The sequence below is a fragment of the Capricornis sumatraensis genome, chromosome 8 (genome assembly GCF_032405125.1).
Source record: "Capricornis sumatraensis isolate serow.1 chromosome 8, serow.2, whole genome shotgun sequence".
Lineage (NCBI taxonomy): Eukaryota > Metazoa > Chordata > Mammalia > Artiodactyla > Bovidae > Capricornis > Capricornis sumatraensis.
Genome location: NC_091076.1, coordinates 92,588,161 through 92,609,584, shown reverse-complemented (window position 1 = coordinate 92,609,584; position 21,424 = coordinate 92,588,161). Strand labels below are relative to the sequence as shown.

General features: G+C 41.9%; 1 protein-coding gene across 4 annotated transcripts in view; it reads left to right on the top strand.

Annotated features, from left to right (window-relative positions):
- Positions 1-269: 269 nt before the first annotated feature.
- Positions 270-21,424, top strand: part of STAT3 (signal transducer and activator of transcription 3) — a 74,383-nt gene continuing 53,228 nt past the window's right edge. For all 4 annotated transcript variants that reach the window (XM_068976312.1, XM_068976310.1, XM_068976311.1 and 1 more), the window contains exon 1: positions 270-481. The gene's annotated coding sequence lies outside the window, so the exon portion shown is untranslated. The remainder of the gene's footprint in view (positions 482-21,424) is intronic.

Genomic DNA, 21,424 nt, shown 5'->3' with positions numbered 1-21,424 from the left:
CGATTCTTCCCCAGTTGTTGCGGAGGGAGGAGCCCTAAGAGTCGGAACAGCCAGAACAGGGGCGTTCCCAGCCTTGTATTGGCTCCGCCCTTCCTCCCAGAGGCTCTCTTCATTGGCCAGTGGGTGGGGCTTCGGATGTAGAGTATGCTCAGCAGGGCTTCTGGGTGGCCGAGAAAACTGGTCATGTTATGAATTATACATGAGCGGCGTGCCTAGGCCAAGCGGGGGCTGGGCGGGGATTGGCTGGAGGGGCTGTAATTCAGCGGTTTCCGGAGCTGCGGCGGCGTAGACGGGGAGGGGGAGCCTGGGGTTCCGACGTCGCCGCGGAGGGAGAGAGCCCGAACCGGATCCCTGACGAGCACCCCAGCTCCGCGCTCTCCCCGCTTCTGCCAAGGGAGACTCCGCGGCCTGAGGGAGCCCCGCGGCCCGCACCCCGGCGCAAGCGCAGCCCCGGCCAGTCGGGCCTCAGCCCGAGCAGCAGGTGAAGGGGGTTTAAGGGTGGGGCTGCCCCCCGACGGCCTCCAGGCCTGGGCATCCCGGGGGAGGAGGGGCGCGCTGGGAACTTCTGGGGTGTTTGGGGGAGTAGTGAATGGAAACTTCAGTGGGGTCAGGGGGATACGAGGAGACACGGAGAGTCGCTGTGAAGGGACAGTTTCCCGGGATGACAGGAGCCGACCTCTGAAGGGACGGGGTGCGCTGGAAGGAAGTTTCGTTCTTTGGAAAAAGGGGAGACGCAGAGGAAGAGAGAGAATGGACTGGAGGGGGAGGACCGTGGGGCGAGGGTACTCTAGGGTGGGGGGGCAGGAGCGAGGGACAGCCCCCCGACTTCCTGCTCCCTGGGGCTCTGGGGACGTTCCGGCCACGGGAGCGACTGTCACGCCGGCGGAGATCACGGAGAGGGGGGGTGGTTGGCAAGCGCCTCCTCCCCGCCCCTCGGCGGGGCCCGGCGTCTCCCGGCTGAGCCACTTCCTCCGCCTTGCCCTGTTCCTGCTCCTTTAGGAGCCAGCTGTGCCCCCCTGGAGGAGGTAGGAATAGGTGTCTTCCCTTTACAGCCTTGCGGGCTGTTTGGTTATGGGTAGGATTATTGCATAAGATTCAAGTTTCCTGTAGGGAAATTGACAGCCTTGTACTCTTTCTAAACTCCCCCCAGCCTTTTTCTGGGGTAAAGTCGTGTTTCCCTTCTCCCTCTTCCAAAAAAAATCCAAATAAAACCCCCATCAACCCAGCTCTAAAGAGAAATAAACCTTTTTCCTCCTTGACATTGTTCTTTTATAACCACCTGGTAAACTTGGCCAGAAGATAAATAATTGAGCCCTTGCGTTTACTGGATTGTGGTGTTGCTTAATTGCATAGGACAGAATGAACCAATCGAGAGTGGGAGTTTTCTGTCTCAGAGCCAAGAGCTTGGGTAAATGCAGAGAGAGAAACAAAGACAGGCTGGCCTTGGCAAAGCCATGTGTGCAAACTTTACCTGTGTTTGGGGGTGTGGTTGCACTTCAGTTAGCTTAATTCAAACCGTCACCTGAGTGGTTTTTTCCATCTTTAGTCCACATCTTTCTGTTATATCAAGTGGATGCATGATATTGACACACTTATTCTTATTAAAAATGTATATAACGTGTCCTTGCTGGTTGGTTAAATAAATAAAGGGCATATTTATTCTGTGTGTGGGTTGTAATTTTTTGGTTGGCTGAGCTAATACAGCATTGGTTTGAAGAAATCAGAACTGTAAATTATCTGTCTTTTATATGTGGATTTAGACTGTTATGACTTGATTTAGCCAATTTTATGTTTTATATCAAATATGTCTGTACTCCCTGAGTCAGCACATTTATTTCCTTATTACATGTGCCAGGCTGAGCAATGACACCCCACTCCAGCACTCTTGCCTGGAAAATCCCATGGACGGAGGAGCCTGGTGGGCCGCAGTCCATGGGGTCGCTAAGAGTTGGACTCGACTGAGCGACTTCACTTTTACTTTTCATTTTCATGCATTGGAAAAGGAAGTGGCAAGCCACTCCAATGTTCTTGCCTGGTGAATCCCAGCGATGGGGGAGCCTCGTGGGCTGCCGTCTGTGGGGTCGCACAGAGTCGGACACGACTGAAGCGACTTAGCAGTAGCAGGCTGAGCTACTAGTAAAATTTTTGCAGTGACATTTGCACAGTGGGATGGAGGAAAGAAGTCTTTAATACCAAAAAAAAAAAGAAATTGTAGATGCTAGAGGCTTTTTTTTTGTGTATTTATTATTTATTTATGGCTGGATAGGGTCTTAGTTGTGGTGTGTGGGTTCAGTTGCCCTGAGGCATGTGGGATCTTAGTTCCCCCACCAGGGATTGAACCTGACTCCCCTGTATTGAATGTGCAGATTTCTTAACCACTGGACCACAAGGGGAGTCCCTGAGGCTTGACCTTAATCTCTGTTTTTGCTAGCATATCTACCACAAAGAGCCACTAGAAAATTCATAAATCTTCTATCTTTATATGTAGTTCTTTTGGGAAGAATAGCCATCTAGAAATATCCATAGTTATGACTTGACCCACAAAGGGTAGATAGTTCATGTAACCTTAACTCTGCTTTGAAGATAAGGAAATTGAGGTGTAAGGAATGAGACACTTGCCCAGGCAGCAACATACCATCGTGATGGAGCTTGTACCTTCTGTATATTTTGTTTGCTTTTGACTATCTATGCTTAAGTATTAGGTCTTAATTTAGAGTGACTGTAGGCCCTACTGGGAAAAGTGGCAGTGAAATTCTAACATATACCTAGACCGTCAATATCCTATAAGACTCCAAGGGAGATATTTAAAATAAACAGGTGAGTCCCGTTTAGGTTATTACAGAATATTGAGCAGCATTACCTGTGCTATACAAAAGGTCCTTTTTGATTATCTCTTGTAAAATAGCAGTGTGTACATGTCAGTCCCAAACTCTCACTCTCCTTCCCCTCAGGTAACTTTTTAGTCTGCATAATTTACTATCAGAATTTAGCTATTTGCTAATGGGAAGAGAGATTTACTGAGGCAGGTTTGTAGGTGAAGGACAGTCATGACCTAAATGTCATTTAAACCAAAGTGTCTTGTGGCTTAATCAGTGGTCATTTGTATCTCCAGAAGGTTGCTCTTTTCTCCTGCCTCTGCATGTCATGAGTTTCAGATGGTGAGACAGGGCAGAGGTGGTGGCCATCATTCCAGAGGCTGAGTCCAGCACCTTTAAACCTTATGGCTTTCTCAGGGGTGATGTACAGATCAACAAATATTTACTTTTTACAACTTTGTGAAAGTTGTTATGAGGAACAAGATACCTTGTTCACAGACCTTGCAGTCTACTGCGACAACTTCATAAATTTCTTATCCATGTAATGCAACTTGATTTCCTCAAAGAGATGGTGAGACTATAAGCCCATCCTGTCCAGCAAGGTAACTGTTACATGTTTTAAAACATAGAGCACAGATTTAGAACATTTCCATTATCACAGAGTGGAATGCTTTGCTGTTGGACAGTGCTTCACTAAGCGCTACAGGTCTTCAGAAGGAGGAGAGGTTAGGAGTTGTCTAGAAGTCTTCTTGCCAGAGGAGAGATTTGATCTGAGACCCACATAATGGTTGGCATTTGACTGATGTAAAGAATTCGGGGTGAGGAGGTATGGTGATACAGCACAGACCCAATTCTAGTAGATTAGCAAAGTAAATGGAGGAGGAGTAAGAGGTCTTGAATGCAAGGTCAAGGAGTTTAAAGATTTTTGAAGCCAAATATTGATGTTTAATTATGGAGTGCCTACTACATGCCTGACTTTGGTTAATTGGTATAAAGTAAATGGGTATGTGTGGCCTCCACCCCAGGGAAGTTGTCATTGAAGATGACCGTATAAACTGGACCAGCACCCAAAAAGAGGGGTCCTGATTTTGCAGATTTGTGTGATTAAGTGCAGAAGTGCGTTTTTTTTTTTTTATGAGGATTTTTAACTGGCTACACATGTCCACTCACATTTTCTGTCTTCCATATTAAAAAAAATTTTACTTTAACTTTTGGGTCGTGTGTGACAACCAGCCAAAGAACACTCGAAGGACATGTCCAGATCCTAGAGAACTCCTGGTGTCCTGGAGCAGCCTTGGTGAGGTCCAGCAGAATGACATCCCTGGGCTATCTCAATCTGTGTTGGTTATGGTGAAAAAACTAATATTGTGGTTGTTACACACTTGTTGCAAGGAACCTTGGGTTACAATGGGGCCGTTTTGTCAGGATGGTTTTATGGTACTTTGGTAGTGAGTTGTTTGAAATAACTCCAGGTTTTGAAAGCAATAGCATATGCAAGAAAGGATTTCTATTATGTTCAGTTTTCCTATATCATATTATTAATATCACAACTCTTAGTTCAGATCAACAAGCATTTATGTAATGAGAGTCAGTTATGCTAGGCAGGATCCAAGGATAATGCAGTATGGTCCCTGTTTCACGGAACCGGAAGTGGTATTATAGGGGCCAGGGTATGTGCTTCGTCAGTAGGGACTTAGGGGTGGGAAGATGACAGCACTGTGGTTCAAAGGTCAGACTCTGGAGTCCAACACAATCTGGGATTGGATCCTATATCTGCCACTTCTTAGTCAGAATCTGAACCTCAGTTTTCTTATCTATGAAAGGAGAGGCTAACAGTGTATATCTCCTAGTGCTATTGAAGACTCCAGGAGGTGATGCTGGTAAAATACTTAGCATAAACCTGGTGTACAGTAAGAACTCGCTAAATCTAAGTTTTTATTAAATGTCTAAGAAAAGAGATTAGTTCTTTTTAGGGATGAGAGAGAAAGGCTTTATTATAGAAGGGTATTCACATGGGAACACATGATTAGGGTTTTATAGGATGATTAGGAATTCTCCCAACAAAGCTGAGTTGGTGAATAGCTGTATTCAAGGCTGAGGGAACATGAGCGTGCAGAGGCTTAAAACAGCGTGGTGTGTTCAGGGAGCTATAAGTGGAAGTTCTTAATTTAGGAGAACTGAGGAGAAAGGAAGCTGACTCTCAGCCCTTCTGTTAATAATTGGGTTCAGATGTTGTTAAGTTGTTTTTTTTTTCTTGTTTATAAAAGTAATGCATGCTATTGTAAAGAAATTTAAATTTGTCAAAATAGAAACTATGTATTTTTTTAATACATGTCTTATTAGTTTGGTGTGTGTTTCTCCAGCTATTTTGCAACTGCTTCTACCTACCGATTTATCTTGGACAAATTTATTGCAAATTCCTTTCTAATAGCCTAATAAAAAAGTAATAAGAAAGGCAGACCTGGCCCCAAAGTAAAGTTTAGATTGTCTGGTTTCCTTTCTGCTAAAACTTCCCCCCTCCATCCTTAAGAATAAATGACTTTCCTAATCACTGAACTTTTCCCTGACCTTTGACTTTTTAACTACATCAAACACGAGCTTTCCTAAGGTAACTGTTACTGTAGTGTCGAAATGTTTGGGTGAGGTGAGTTTGAGGATTTCATGATCCACAGCTGTGATAGGAGTCAAAAGAATGGCAATGAGGTCAAACTTCCTGGGCTTTTATCCCAGATCCAACACCTCTTAGATCTTGGGTCAGTTGCTTTAACTTCTCCGGGTTTCACTTTCTCTGTCGAGAAAGTGCAGATACCAGATCCAATTGTAAGGGATTTGTGAGGATTGAGCAAGATAACGTATGTGAAGTACTTTGCACAGAACCTGGGAGATAGCTAAAAGTGGAGTGCTAATAATTGCTATTATTAAAAACCACAGTATCTAACTATAAAGTCACACCAGTTATGATTTGCGGTAGCCTTTCATGACCCAAAGGAAAGATGGAGTAATCAGGAGCTTCTAACCTAATAGGAAAAAAACTAAATGAATAGGGAGCAGGGGGATTTACACTGTGGTGGAGGAGATGGAGGCTATCACGCAAAAGGAACAGGGCACGTTTACACGGATGCCTTTGTCAGACGGATGTCTCTCTACATCTTCTGATGGTGGCCCATTTATTTGAGGTAATATTCAACACATGAGATTTTTATGGCCACTTAGGAATGTAAACAGTCCCTTGGAGTTCTTGATACAAAAAGTACAGATAATACAAAAGATTTGAGGGGTGGGCGACTCAGGCAAGGAAGGTGGGCCAGCACACAGCTTGGGGATGAGGCCACAGCTTGGGGGTGAGGCTGCACCCTAAGTGGAGTGAATAAGCCTATGAGGCCAGGAGGGGATTTGTTCTTTCACGTCTGTGCTATGTGAGTGCGTGTGTTTTCATTGGAGGAGTCGAGCTTTACTTTCCTGTCCTGTAACTTTCCTTTGCAAATGAAAACTCAAAACAGCCTTGTGGTTTAAGAAGAGCCACTCAGCACCTCCATGAAACAGATTCTCTTGCACCAGCTCTCCGGTTTGGGGTCAGAGAAGGCCTAAGAGAAAAGGCCTGCCGCTGTTTGTTGGCCAAATGTGGGGCGGGAGGAAGCCAGCAGAGTTTGAAAGAGAAAGTAAACCTTCTGGTAAATAAATGGCTTCCCTATTGTGGGGGAGGAGTGCAAATTATTAGGGGGATGTTTGGGTAGTTTTTGTAGAAGCCATTTCTGAAAACTGATTGAGATGATTGAGGGTGAGCCCGATTTAGGGAAATCCTGCCTGGCCTGCTGTGAACCCACTGTTATTCCCACTTTGTTGATTGATTTTATTAGTTTGTGGCAGCCTAACCTCCCCGTCTTGTTAGAATTGGAGGATCTGAGTGTGACTTTGAGCACCTGCTTAGTAAAAGCTTCCTGAAATGCTTGTTTTTTGCTTCTTTTCTAATGTTCATTTTGTTTTTACTTTTAAGCGAACACTTTTTATGACAGAAGCTAAAATCATGAGACTTTCCCTTTGTTCTTTCCTCCCCCTCCCACCTCTAGTCCACCCAAACGTCATCCTTAAAACCTCAAAACCCAGATGTTAGCTGTGTAATTACCTCTCCTCTAAACCAAGCAAAGTGCAATCTTGCGTTGAGTTGGCATTAAAATCGTCAGCCTTTGAATTTCTTTCTACTTGTGGTTTAGATACAATAAATATTTAATCTCAGACTGACTTTGCCTGACAAATCAGTCTTGTATTTGGGCCTCTTTTTATCAATAGGTTTAGAGAAAGAAAATTTATTGAAACAGTACCCAAAATAAAACGTAATTAGAGTGGTCACTGTCTTATGCATCAGGGCAGGTGGAATAATCAAAGCCAAATCTCAATATTTATTCTTTTTTATTACCTCATATTTAATTTGAACAAATGCATATATATCAAAATTTATTCTTAATTCCGTGTGTTATTACCCTTTCCACTCGAGTACATAAATAAGTAGATAGAAGTACCTGGGACGCCTTATGGTCCTGATTACTATGTTGAAGAATCCTAGGTTCATGGAGCCATCTAAGATTCCTGTTTCTCAAATGTACTGCTGTGGTGCTGAATGTTGATAGGGCGGGAGTGGCAAGGGGAGGCTGTCCCTATAGCGGGAAAGGGGTGGGGGATAGGTGAACTCTGTCCTTCCCACTTAATTTTAGTTTGAACCTAAAATTGCTCTTAAAAGTCATTTATTAATTTAAAAACAATCCTGCAGAAATGACTGTGTCCTGGGTCAGAAGTGCCCCTTATACAGCTGTGTGATTCCAATGACTTCCACCACTGGATTCCCTAAACTTGGCAAAGAGAGTGGCTTTCTTTTACCATTATCTCCCAAGTAATGGAGAATGCTACTAGAAGTGGGGCATCCAGAAAATCCGTACAGTCTCTGGATGAACCTGGTTCCCCTTTCCTTAGGAGAGATGAATGCTAGTCTGAACTACAGATTTTCAGCAAGAATGTATCAGTTTTGTTTTTCAGTTCCAGACTAGTTTTCTTATTTTAGGGGGGAGGGGGCGTTTAATCAGTACAGTAAATGGAAAGTCTCCCCTTTATCTTATCCTCTGAACTCTCTCTCCCAGGGACAGCTAGGTGCCTATTTCTTACTTTATCTTTCCAGAATGATCATGTGTGATATACAGGCAAACATGTTATTCTTTCTCTTTTTTTTTTCCTTCCACAGACAGTAGCAAATTATACCTGTAACTCAGTATCTTTTTGAAGACACTTTGTTTATCTTTGAAAATACTCCATGTGAATATATTTATATCTGCCTCATGTTTTTAAGATGCGTATAGTGTGCACTTAGGGTGGGGTGAAATATTCAGTTTTGTGATCTCACATAAAAGAACTTGGAGGAGGAAAAAAAATTACAATTTATTTATTTTTAAATCATTTTTGAATCATTGTAGTCTTCTAGGCTAAGGATGTCATAATTCATCTAATGATAGGCAGAGATTGCAGAATCTAAAGACAAAATGATGTTGTGGTAGGTATCATCATGTTTGTCTTTGGGGCTTCCCTGGTGGCTCAGACGGTAAAGCATCTGCCTGCAATGCAGGAGACCCGGGTTCGATCCCTGGGTCAGGAAGATCCCCTGGGGAAGGAAATGGCAATCCACTCCAGCACTCTTGCCTGGAAAATCCCATGGACGGAGAAGCCTGATAGGCTACAGTCCATGGGGCTGCAAAGAGTTGTCTTTAGACACAGATAAATAAATCTGTACCTGTATACTTTTAGTGGGCTTCCCTGGCTGCTCAGCTGGTAAAGAATCCATCTGCAATGCGAGAGACCTGGGTTCAATCCCTAGGTTGGGAAGATCCCTTGGAGAATAGAAAGGCTACCCACTCTATTATTCTGGTCAGGAGAATTCCATGGGCTGTATAGTCCATGGTGTTGCAAAGAGTTGGACACGACAGCGACTTTCACTTTTGCTTTCATAATTTTAATGTTTTAATCATAACATGCATACTGTTTATTTATTTATTTATTTTGATTGTGCCAAGTGGCTTGCAGCATCTTAGTTCTCCAAGCAGGAATCGAACTAGCACCCTTAGCAGTGAAAGCATGGAGTCATAACCGCTGGGCAGACAGGAAGCTCTCCTATACATACTGTTTAGAAATGTAGCTTTTCAGTTGACAAGAGTGAACATTTTCCCCTTTAAAGGTAAACTTTGTTTTGTTTCTGGCCGCACTCTGTGGCTTGCAGCATCTTAGTTCCCCTGACCAGGGGTTGAATCCGGGTCATGGAAATCCTCACCATTGGATTAGGAATCCTAATCACTGGAATCCTAACCACTAGGCTACCAGGGAACTCCCTAAACATAAACTTTAATTCTGGGGAGAAGTCTAGCTGCATCATTAAATATGAAACTCCAGTGTGTGCCTGTCACTTGCACAGGTAGGAATTGTTGCACACTTTCACTCCCCAAATTTTTAAAACTTACTGTTCATATACCTATGATACCAGGACCCAGCTTCCATTAATCTCAATCACTCCATCCCTGAATCACAACAGACTTTTGTCTAAGTTCCCCTTGTTCCTTTGGCAAGTGAAGACATAGTTTTTGTTTTTGTATTGTTCCTGGATGGGTCAGGAATATTCCCTGGAGGAGGGCATGGCAAACCATTCCCTTCTTGCCCACAGAATCCCATGAACAGAGGAGCCTGGCAGGCTATAATCCATAGGGTTGCAAAGAGTTGGACATAACTGAAGTGACTTAGCACACACACATGGATGGGTTGCTCCCTGATCCTTCTGTTTGAGTTGCCTAGCAGCAATTTGCAGAGTGTGGTCCACAGTGGGTCTCTGAAATCCTTTCAGGGTGGGTCTTTGAAATTAAAACTATTTTTATAACATTTTTATTTTTTAAATTAGTTGGCATTTGTACTTATACTATTAGTCCTTGTACTCAGTGCACTTTCAGGGGAATCCATGATAAAACAGTAAACAATATTAATTTCATTCTCTCTCGGCTCTTGATGACTTTTTTTTTTAATGGTTTTTTGATACTCTGTAGTGAAATGGCCCAGAGAAGGCAATGGCAACCCACTCTGGTACTCTTGCCTGGAAAATCCCATGGATGGAGGAGCCTGGTAGGCTGCAGTCCATGGGGTCGTGAAGAGTAGGACAGGACTTCACTTTCACGTTTCACTTTCATGCATTGGAGAAGGAAATGGCAACCCACTCCAGTGTTCTTGCCTGGAGGATCCCAGGGACAGGGGAGCCTGGTAGGCTGCCATCTATGGGGTCACACAGTCAGACACGACTGAAGCGACTCATAGACGGCAGCCCACAGCAGCAGTGAAATGGCAGGGCTGCAGAAAGCACTTCTGCTGCAAAGACGTCTGGTGGAATAGCACTTGTGGAATTGAGTTGTGATCTCAAACTAGCTGCTTTTTTTCACGAAGCACCATTCTTACTTGAAAGAATGATGGACAGACCAACAGGGATATTGCTATTTTCTCAAAAATGAAAGGAGGGAAGCTTTTTCTTCAAGGAAAACAACCGACATTATTTGTTGCCGATGCTTTAGAGTGGAAATTAGAGTTTGAGAAACTGATATCTACTACTGTGTGTTTGACAGCTTCTCAGTATTCATGTAATTTTTTGGTAACATGGTTTTGTGATAGTTTATAATAAATTATGTTGGTATTTGAAGGTCTGCATGTCTCTGAAATAGTGTTTCACAGATAGTTGATGCATGGCATTACAAAATCATGCATGAAAACATTCCATTCAAAATGCAAGATAGACTAATGGATTTTAGTGTAACTGTGTATGAAGAGTTCATTGCCATGGTTTCAGAATCTACATTGCCTCTAACCTTGAAGAAACTAGTACTTGTCAAGTTTTGATGTAGTATTAAATAATGTCCAAAGTTATCTGCAAAGATTCTTAATATACTGTCCTTTCTTTTCCAGTGAGTGTGAGGCCAAAATTTCTTCCTACATTTCAACCAGAACAACATACCGCAACAGGTTGAATGCAAAAACAGAGCTGTGAGAATCCAGCTGTCTTCTAAGCCAGAGATTAGAGAAATCGTTAGAGAAGCTTCCAAAACTTTAACACTGTCACTCTTTCCACTAAATTTTTTTTAAATAACTTGTTTTTCATAAAGATGTTATTTGTGTAATAGGTTTATTTTTTAAATAAATTAATAAATATATTCTAAATTTCTCAGTTTTAGTTTGTAATACAGTAAACATTGATATACCTCCATAAACGTTCCTTAGGATCCTCAATTTTTAAGGGGGTCCTGAGAATAAAAAGTTTGAGAACTGCTGATCGACAGGTTTTAGCATAAGAACTCCTTGAATAGCTGTTGAAGAAAGAAAAAAAAGATTCTATGGTTCTGTTCCAGAGAGTCTGGGTTAGTAGATCTACGGTTATTTTTAGCAAACAGCCAGTGTTCTGATACTGGTGGTCCTTGGTGTGAGAAAGCTGCTCTGAAGGTTCAGAAGCTATAAGTGTTCAGATTAATGAAGTCATATCCACAGGGTTTAGAAATCATTGTTTTGGGGATAAAAGTAAATGGTAGCCATGTGGTCTTCCAAGAAAAAATGCTTTGCAGATTTCTTTTTATCCTGTTTGTTCTTAGTATTTATGGATCTGAATATTAATAAAAGGGGGATTGTAGTCATAATAAATAGTCATAAAGAATCACTTGGCCAAATTAGAGTTCAATTTGGTTTTATTGATAGGCCACCCATGAACATATTAAGATAGTTTCTGCAGGCTTGGGTTAATTTCTAAAGACAGTTCTGGTTAAGAATTGTCTTTAAATTCTATAAGAAGTGTTCTGTTTCAGACATGTCTTTAACATTAGTATATATGTGTAACATAAGTAAAGCTCTCATTTTCCTTCTTATAATTGGTTGTATTACAAATTCAAAGAGAAGTTTACTTGTTAGAGATAATACAGCAGAGGTAAGACTTCAAAACATATGACTCCACTCAGTTCAGTTCAGTTGCTCAGTCGTATCCGACTCTGTGACCCCATGAATCGCAGCACGCCAGGCCTCCCTGTCCATCACCAACTCCCGGAGTTCACTCAAACTCATGTCCATTGAGTCGGTGATGCCGTCCAGCCATCTCACCCTCTGTCATCCCCTTCTCCTCTTGCCCCCAATCCCTCCCAGCATCAGAGTCTTTTCCAATGAGTCAACTCTTCGCATGAGGTGGCCAAAGTATTGGAGTTTCAGCTTTAGCATCAGTCCTCCCAATGAACACCCAGGACTGACCTCCTTTAGAATGGACTGGTTGGATCTCCTTGCAGTCCAAGGGACTCTCGAGTCTTCTCCAGCACTACAGTTCAAAAGCATCAATTCTTCGATGCTCAGCTTTCTTCACAGTCCAACTCTCACATCCATACATGACCACTGGAAAAACCAAAGCCTTGACTGGACAGATCTTTGTTGACAAAGTAATGTCTCTGCTTTTGAATATGCTATCTAGGTTGGTCATAACTTTCCTTCCAAGGAGTCAGCGTCTTTTAATTTCATGGCTGCAATCACCATCTGCAGTGATTTTGGAGCCCCCCAAAATAGTCTGACACTCTTTCCCCATCTATTTGCCATGAAGTGATGGAACCAGATGCCATGATCTTAGTTTTCTGAATGTTGAGCTTTAAACCAACTTTTTCACTCTCCATTCACTTTCATCAAGAGGCTGTTTAGTTTTTCTTCACTTTCTGCCATAAGGGTGGTGTCATCTGCATATCTGTGGTTATTGATATTTCTCCCAGCAATCTTGATTCCAGCTTGTGTTTCTTCCAGCCCAGCGTTTCTCATGATGTACTCTGCATACAAGTTAAATAAGCAGGCTGACAATATACAGCCTTGACATACTCCTTTTCCTATTTGGAACCAGTCTGTTGTTCCATGTCCAGTCCTAACTGTTGCTTCCTGACCTGCATATACCTGTTTCAAGAGGCAGGTTAGGTGGTGTGGTATTCCCATCTCTTTCAGAATTTTCCACAGTTTATGGTGATCCACACAGTCAAAGGCTTTGGCATAGTCAATAAAGCAGAAATAGATGTTTTTCTAGAACTCTCTTGCTTTTTCCAAGATCCAGCGGATGCTGGCAGTTTGATCTCTGGTTCCTCCACCTTTTCTAAAACCAGCTTGAACATCTGGAAGTTCACGGTTCACGTATTGCTGAAGCCTGGCTTGGAGAATTTTGAGCGTTACTTTACTAGTGTGTGAGATGAGTGCAATTGTGCGGTGGTTTGAGCATTCTTTGGCATGGCCTTTCTTTGGGATTGGAATGAAAACTGACCTTTTCCAGTCCTGTGGCCACTGCTGAGTTTTCCAAATTTGCTGACATATTGAGTGCAGCACTTTCAGAGCATCATCTTTCAGGATTTGAAATATCTCCACTGGAATTCCATCACCTCCACCAGCTTTGTTTGTAGTGATGCTTCCTAAGGCCCACTTGACCTCACATTCCAGGATGTCTGGCTCTAGGTGAGTGATCACACCATTGTGATGATCTGGGTCATGAAGATCTTCTTTGTACAGTTCTTCTGTGTATTCTTGCCACCTCGTTTTAATATCTTCTGCTTCCGTTAGGTCCATACCATTTCTGTCCTTTATCGAGCCCATCTTTGCATGAAATGTTCCCTTGGTATCTCTAATTTTCTTGAAGAGCTCTCTAGTCTTTCCCATTCTGTTGTTTTCCTCTATTTCTTTGGATTGATCTCTGAGGAAGGCTTTCTTATCTCTTCTTACTATTCTTTGGAACTCTGCATTCAGATGCTTATATCTTTCCTTTTCTCCTTTGCTTTTCACTTCTCTTCTTTTCACAGCTATTTGTAAGGCCTCCCCAGACAGCCATTTTGCTTTTTTGCATTTCTTTTCCATGGGGATGGTCTTTACCCTGTCTCCTGTACAATGTCACGAACCTCTGTCCATAGTTCATCAGGCACTGTGTCTGTCAGATTTAGTCTCTTAAAGCTATTTCTCACTTCCACTGTATAATCATAAGGGATTTGATTTAGGTCATACCTGTCCTTGGAAGAGAAGTTATGAGCAACCTAGATAGCATATTCAAAAGCAGAGACATTACTTTGCCGACTAAGGTCTGGCTAGTCAAGGATATGGTTTTTCCTGTGGTCATGTATGGATGTGAGAGTTGGACTGTGAAGAAAGCTGAGCGCCGAAGAATTGATGCTTTTGAATTGTGGTGTTGGAGAAGACTCTTGAGAGTCCCTTGGATTGCAAGGAGATCCAACCAGTCCATTCTGAAGGAGATCAGTATTGGGTGTTCTTTGGAAGGAATGATGCTAAAGCTGAAACTCCAGTACTTTGGCCACCTCATGCGAAAAGTTGACTGATTGGAAAAGACTCTGATGCTCGGAGGGATTAGGGGCAGGAGGAGAAGGGGACGACAGAGGATGAGGTGGCTGGATGGCATCACTGACTCGATGGACGTGATTCTGAGTGAACTCTGGGAGTTGGTGATGGACATGGAGGCCTGGCGTGCTGCGATTCGTGGGGTCACAAAGAGTCAGACACGACTAAGCAACTGAACTGAACTGAACTGAATGGTCTAGTTATTTTCCCTGCTTTCTTCAATTCACGTCTGAATTTGGCAATAAGGAGTTTATGATCTGAGCCACAGTCAGCTCCTGGTCTTGTTTTTGTTGACAGTATACAGCTTCTCCATCTTTGGCTGCAAAGAATATAATCAATCTGATTTCGGTGTTGACTATCTGATGATGTCCATGGGTAGAGTCTTCTCTTGTGTTGTTGGAAGAGGGTGTTTGCTATGACCAGTGCGTTCTCTTGGCAAAACTCTATTAGTCTTTGCCCTGCTTCATTCCGTACTCCAAGGCCAAATTTGCCTGTTACTCCAGGTGTTTCTTGACTTCCTACTTTTGCATTCCAGTCTCCTATAATGAAAAGGACATCTTTTTGGAGTGTTAGTTCTAAAAGGTCTTGTAGGTCTTCACAGAACCGTTCAACTTCAGCTTCTTCAACGTTACTGGTTGGGGCATAGGCTTAATTACCATGATATTGAATGGTTTGCCTTGGAAATGAACAGAGATCATTCTGTCGTTTGGGGGATTTCATCCAAGTACTGCATTTCAGACTCTTTTGTTGACCATGATGGCTATTCCATGAGTCCACTAGCCTGGGAGTTTCAAGACTCCCAAGTTTGTGTTCTGGTTTTATCTCTGTCTTTTGTGATCACTTAACATTTTGATAAAGTTTTTACATTATCTTGGAACCTCAGGGTTCTCTTTGGCTGAGTGGTTGACTGGAAAATCCAATGTGAATTTATGCTTCAGGCCAAGTTCTGTTTGGGTGTAATTTTTAGTATTTAGATCATAAGCTACTTCCAGTGCAAGCTTAAATAGGGTTTCTAAATTCTAAGTTACTATCTTTCTAAGTATTTATTCTTGTTCTTTCTAAGCCATGTCCACTCTCTCACTTACATTGTAAGATGTAAGCTATGTCTCTCAAATTTTCAGATTTTAATATCATGAGTAATTGAGACTTTTTCTTAACCTTCTCTTTTGTAGATGCTAATGGATAAGATCAGCTGCTCTCTGAAGTTTGCCCACATTATGCTAAACTATGGTGTACAATGAAGTCACCTATTTTTCCAAGTATGCTATGCATTTTGATAAGAATTTCATAGAAAAGCTTGTCTAATTTGGGGAGATAGCTCATCGTCCTTCTTAAATACAATTGAAACTCTGTTGGGTCAGCTTATCTTTTAAAATATTTTTCATAAAGCTCAATACATTTAAAACATTAGTAGATTATATATTTAAGAGCAGTCTTAGGATGCATAAAAATTGAGCAGAAAGTACAGGGAACTCCTCTCTACCATCTTGTCTCTGCTTCCTAGTTTGTCCAATTATTGACATCTTGTCTTAGTGTGACACATTTGTTACCATGGATGAGCCAATATTGACACATTATTATTAACATTAGAACTCGCTGTGTTACACATTCTACAGATTTTGACAAATGTATAATGACATGTATCTACTGTTAGAGCAACATATAAATTAGTTTCACTGCCCTGCAGATCCCCTGTACTCTGCCTATTCATCCCTCCCCCAAACCCTGGCAACCACTGATCTTTTTTATTATCTGCATAGTTTTGTCTGTTTCCAGAATATCTTTTGGTTGGAAGTAGTCATTTCAGTTTGCCTTTGTTCACTTGGCAACTCTGATTCAGATTCCCCCATGTCTTTTCAATGCTCGATGGTGCATTTCTTTTTATTGCTGAGTAATATTCCATTGTCTATGTGTACCACATTGTTTATGCATTCACCTATTGAAGGACATAATAATTGTTCCCAAGTTTGAGCCCTTATGAATAAAGTTGCTATAAATAATTTGTGTGCAGGGTTTTATGTAGATGTAAGTTTTCAACTCATTTGGGTAAATACCAAGAAGTGGGTTTGCTAGATACTGAAGGAAGGAGTGTCACCAGGGATCGCTAGATTACCAGGTTGAATGGATGTCACTGTGTCACCATCTCGCTCACAGTTTTAGTGGTGTTGACATAGCTGAAAATCTTTTTTTAAAAAAATTCTCTCCTCTTGGCTTTTGTGATATGTTCCCCTGGTTTTCCTTCAGTCTTGCTTGTCTTTCCCAGTTGCCTTTCCTGGTTCATCCTCTACCTGAACAATAGTGGTGAAGTGCTTCAGACCACTGTCTGGGACTCTCCTTTATCTTCTTCTATTTCCTCTCCCTAATTTATGTTATCCATTACTTTGGCTTTAACTATCATCTCCATCCTGATGACTGATGTGTCTCCAACCCAAATGTCTCCAGGCTCCCAGTTTCTGTGTCCTGATGCTTAACTGACATGCTTAATTGATGCTTAATTGTCAGTTAATAGAATGGGAAAGACTAGAGATCTCTTCAAGAAAATTAGAGATACCAAGGGAACATTTCATGCAAAGATGGGCTCAATAAAGGACAGAAATGGTATGGACCTAATGGAAGCAGAAGATATTAAGACAAGGTGGCAAGAATACACAGAAGAACTATACAAAGAAGATTTTCATGACCCAGATAATCACAATGGTGTGATCACTCACCTAGAGCCAGACATCCTGGAATGTGAGGTCAAGTGGGCCTTAGGAAGCATCACTACAAACAAAGCTGGTGGAGGTGATGGAATTCCAGTGGAGATATTTCAAATCCTGAAAGATGATGCTCTGAAAGTGCTGCACTCAATATGTCAGCAAATTTGGAAAACTCAGCAGTGGCCACAGGACTGGAAAAGGTCAGTTTTCATTCCAATCCCAAAGAAAGGCCATGCCAAAGAATGCTCAAACCACCGCACAATTGCACTCATCTCACACACTAGTAAAGTAACGCTCAAAATTCTCCAAGCCAGGCTTCAGCAATACGTGAACCGTGAACTTCCAGATGTTCAAGCTGGTTTTAGAAAAGGTGGAGGAACCAGAGATCAAACTGCCAGCATCCACTGGATCTTGGAAAAAGCAAGAGAGTTCTAGAAAAACATCTATTTCTGCTTTATTGACTATGCCAAAGCCTTTGACTGTGTGGATCACAATAAACTGTGGAAAATTCTGAAAGAGATGGGAATACCAGACCACCTGACCTGCCTCTTGAGAAACCTATATGCAGGTCAGGAAGCAACAGTTAGAACTGGACATGGAACAACAGACTGGTTCCAAATAGGAAAAGGAGTACATCAAGGCTGTATATCGTCACCCTGCTTGTTTAACTTGTATGCAGAGTACATCATGAGAAACGCTGGGCTGGAAGAAGCACAAGCTGGAATCAAGATTGCTGGGAGAAATATCAATAACCACAGATATGCAGATGACACCACCCTTATGGCAGAAAGTGAAGAAGAACTAAAGAGCCTCTTGATGAAAGTGAAAAATGAGAGTGAAAAAGTTGGCTTAAAATTCAGAAAACTAAGATCATGGCATCTGGTCCTATCGCTTCATGGGAAATAGATGGGGAAACAGTGGAAACAGTGTCAGACTTTGTTTTTGGGCTCCCAGATCACTGCAGATGGTGATTGCAGCCATGAAAGTAAAAGACGCTGACTCCTTGGAAGGAAAGTTATGACCAACCTAGATAGTATATTCAAAAGCAGAGACATTACATTGTCAACAAAGGTCTGTCTAGTCAAGGCTTTGGTTTTTCCAGTGGTCATGTATGGATGTGAGAGTTGGACTGTAAAGAAAGCTGAGTGCAGAAAAATTGATGCATTTGAACTGTGGTGCTGGAGAAGACTCGAGAGTCCCTTGGACTGCAAGGAGATCCAACCAGTCCATCCTAAAGGAAATCCGTCCTGGGTGTTCATTGGAAGGACTGATGTTGAAGGTGAAACTGCAGTACTTTGTCCACCTGATGCAAAGAGCTGACTCATTTGAAAAGACCCTGATGTTGGGAAAGATTAAAGGCAGGAGGAGAAGGGGAGGACAGAGGATGAGATGGTTAAATGGTATCACTGACTCAATGGACGTGAATTGGGTAAACTCAGGGAGTTGGTGATGGACAGGGAGGCCTGGTGTGCTGCAGTCCATGGGGTCGCAAAGAGTCAGACACAACTGAGCGACTGAACTGATGCTGATACTGATCTATTTATCTGTCAAAAAAAAAAAAACCCTCTTTTTAAAAAATATATTTATTTATTGGAGTATAGTTATTTTATGCTAGTATGTCAGTTTCTGCTCTACAGCAAAGTGAGTCAGCCATATGTATACATATAACCCCCCCTTTTTTGGATTTCCTTCCCAGTTAGGGTACCTCAGAGCACCAAGTAGAGTTCCTTGTGCTATACTGTAGGTTCTTTATCTTTTTTTTATATTGAAGTAGTTGATTTACAATATTGTGTTAGTTTCAGGAATACGGCAAAAATAATATATGTAGATAGATAGATAGATAGATGCTTTCCAGATGGCTCAGTGGTAGAGAATCTTCCTGTCTGTGCAGGAGAAGCAGGAGATGCAGGTTCCATCCCTGGGGTCGGGAGGATCCCCTGGAGGAGGAAATGGCAACTCACTCCAGGATTCTTGCCTGGAAAATCCCTTGGATAGGGGAGCCTGATGGGCTGCAGTCCATGGGGTCCCAAAGGGTCAAACACGACTGAGCTTGCAACAACAATATATATGTTATGTGTGTGTGTATTTTTTAGATTCTTTACCATTACTGGGTATTGAGTATGGTTTCCTATGCTATACAGTAAACCTTATTGTTTGTTTTATATTTAGTGGTGTGTATCTGTTAATCCCGTACTCGTAATTTATCCGTTCTTCCAAAAAACATAATTCTTAAGCTTTCTCACCACAAGCTTGTGCCCTTCTCCCTGCCTAGGTTTCCCCATCTAAAAAAATGGCATCCCCAACTAACCCATGGTAAAAGCCGAAAATTTAGGAATAACCTTAATTCCTCCTTTCTCTCAGGCTTTCCTGGTAGCTCAGATGGTAAAGAATCGCCTGCAGTGCGGGAGACCTGGGTTTGATCCCTGGGTTGGGAAGATCTCCTGGAGAAGGGAACGGCTACCCACTCCACTCCAGTATTCTGGCCTAGAGAATCCCATGGACTATACAGTACAGGGGGTTGCAAAGAGTTGGACACAACTGAGCAGCTTTCACTTTCTCTCATGCCTCTGTTTCTCTTCAGATCATCAAGTCCTGCTGTTCCACCTCGCAAGTTTTAAAAAAGTCTTTATTTGTGTTGTCCTGACTTCCATTCCTGCTCTATGGTAGGCTAGATACCCTGAAAATCTTCCCTCAAAACACCAAGAGGGGACTTCCCTGGTGGCCCAAAGGTTAAGACTTCATACTTCCAATGCCAGGAGGCACAGGTTTGCTCTCTCCCTGGTCAGTGAACTGGGGAACTAAGATCCTACCTGCAGTGAGGCTGAAAAATAAGCCAAAAAAAAAACCCTCCAAGAAATATTAGATATCCTGAGCTCTCCAGGAAATTAGGGAAATCTTCAGAAGCAAAAATCAAACAATCTCCCAAAATAAGGGAGAGTAAGTCAGCCTATAGTAGGGGTGGTGGTGGAAGGCATTTCCATTGTTTTACAGCCACTCTAGGCAGCAGACCAGGTCTTGCTCTAGGCGAGGAATCTGCCAAGTTGAAAAGAATTCCTCAGCATAGGGCTGTTGATTTTAGAGATTTGAATTTGCACTCCTTTTTGTCCCAGAAACTCCTATCTGAGATTTTTAACAGAGTCTGAACAAATAGCTTACTTCCTTCCAGATGTGGTATCTAAATTATAACTCCCAGTCACTCACTATCCTACATCTTTATTGCTCTTATCGCAAGAGGTAATTATCATCCCGTTGACTTGTCTGTCTTTATCTCCAGGGCAGAGACCTGTCTGTCTTGTTCCACACCCTATACTCTGCCTTTGCTTCCAGACCCGGGGTTGGGTTTTTTTTTTTTTTTTTTTTAATTTTTCTTTTTTTTTAAATGAATGAATGGGTGAGTGATTTGAGTAAGTAGCTTCCTTCGGAGAGAAGATAAAATGATGTTATGTCAGTTTTGTTTTACTAAGCATTTCACTTTAATACATTATTGACCAGAGACATATTAATACGTCTTTAGTCAGCAAACATTATCGACTGAAGAGGTATCAGTATGTTTTTAGAGAGTGATACAGTTAACATCATGACTTCTCAAGTGGCACTAGTGGTACAGAACCTGCCTGCTAATGCAGGAGACGCCAGTTCGATCCCTGGGTTGGAAAGATCCCTGGGAATAGGAAATGGCAACCCACTCTGGTATTCTTGCCTGGAAAATTCCATGGACAGAGGAACCTGGCGGGTTACAGTCCATTGGGTTGCAAAGAGTTGGACATGACTGAGCGCGGGTGTGTGCGCGCACACACACACAATTAACATCCCCGTGCAAAGTTGTTAGAGTTTAAAATTGATCAAAGCTTCATTATACTTCATTGTACAACTTTTGATTGTTGTTATCACCCACATTTTGCTCCGGTAGATTTTTGTCCCAAACTTCTGTATATTACAAAGGCAAGTTTATTACTGTAAAAAATTTTTAAATGACACATCGCAAAATTTTGAATGAAGAATTTTTCGGTGAATTTTATGCAGTTACTTTCTCTGATTATCCGAGTAACATATATACTGGACTCTCAGAATATGGTAGTTCTTCAGAATATAGTTCTGATTCAGACAATGTGATTATTAGACCCAGAAAAAGACAAAAAAATCTGAGTGATTCTGATACGGAAAGTGAAAATGAAACTCATGGTGCTGGTGAAGACTTTACAGGTGTGTCAGGTGTAACCATTGAATGTAATAACCTGCAAAGTGTTAGTGAATGGTAGAATTAAGTTTTGACTGGTCAGAAGAAAAATTACCAGCCACAGGTGTTAGTTTCTGCAAAAATCCCCTGGTCTGTAATGAGTTAGAACAGAATTTTGATTTTTATGTAGAGTAACGCACACAAATAAGTTAGAAATCAAAGACTAACGCAAGACATATTACAAATCATGGTTTTCTGTTCCACTCTTATTTCTAAGTATTGCTTCCCAGAAAATTCTGATTTATTTTAAAAATTTTTTATATGTATTT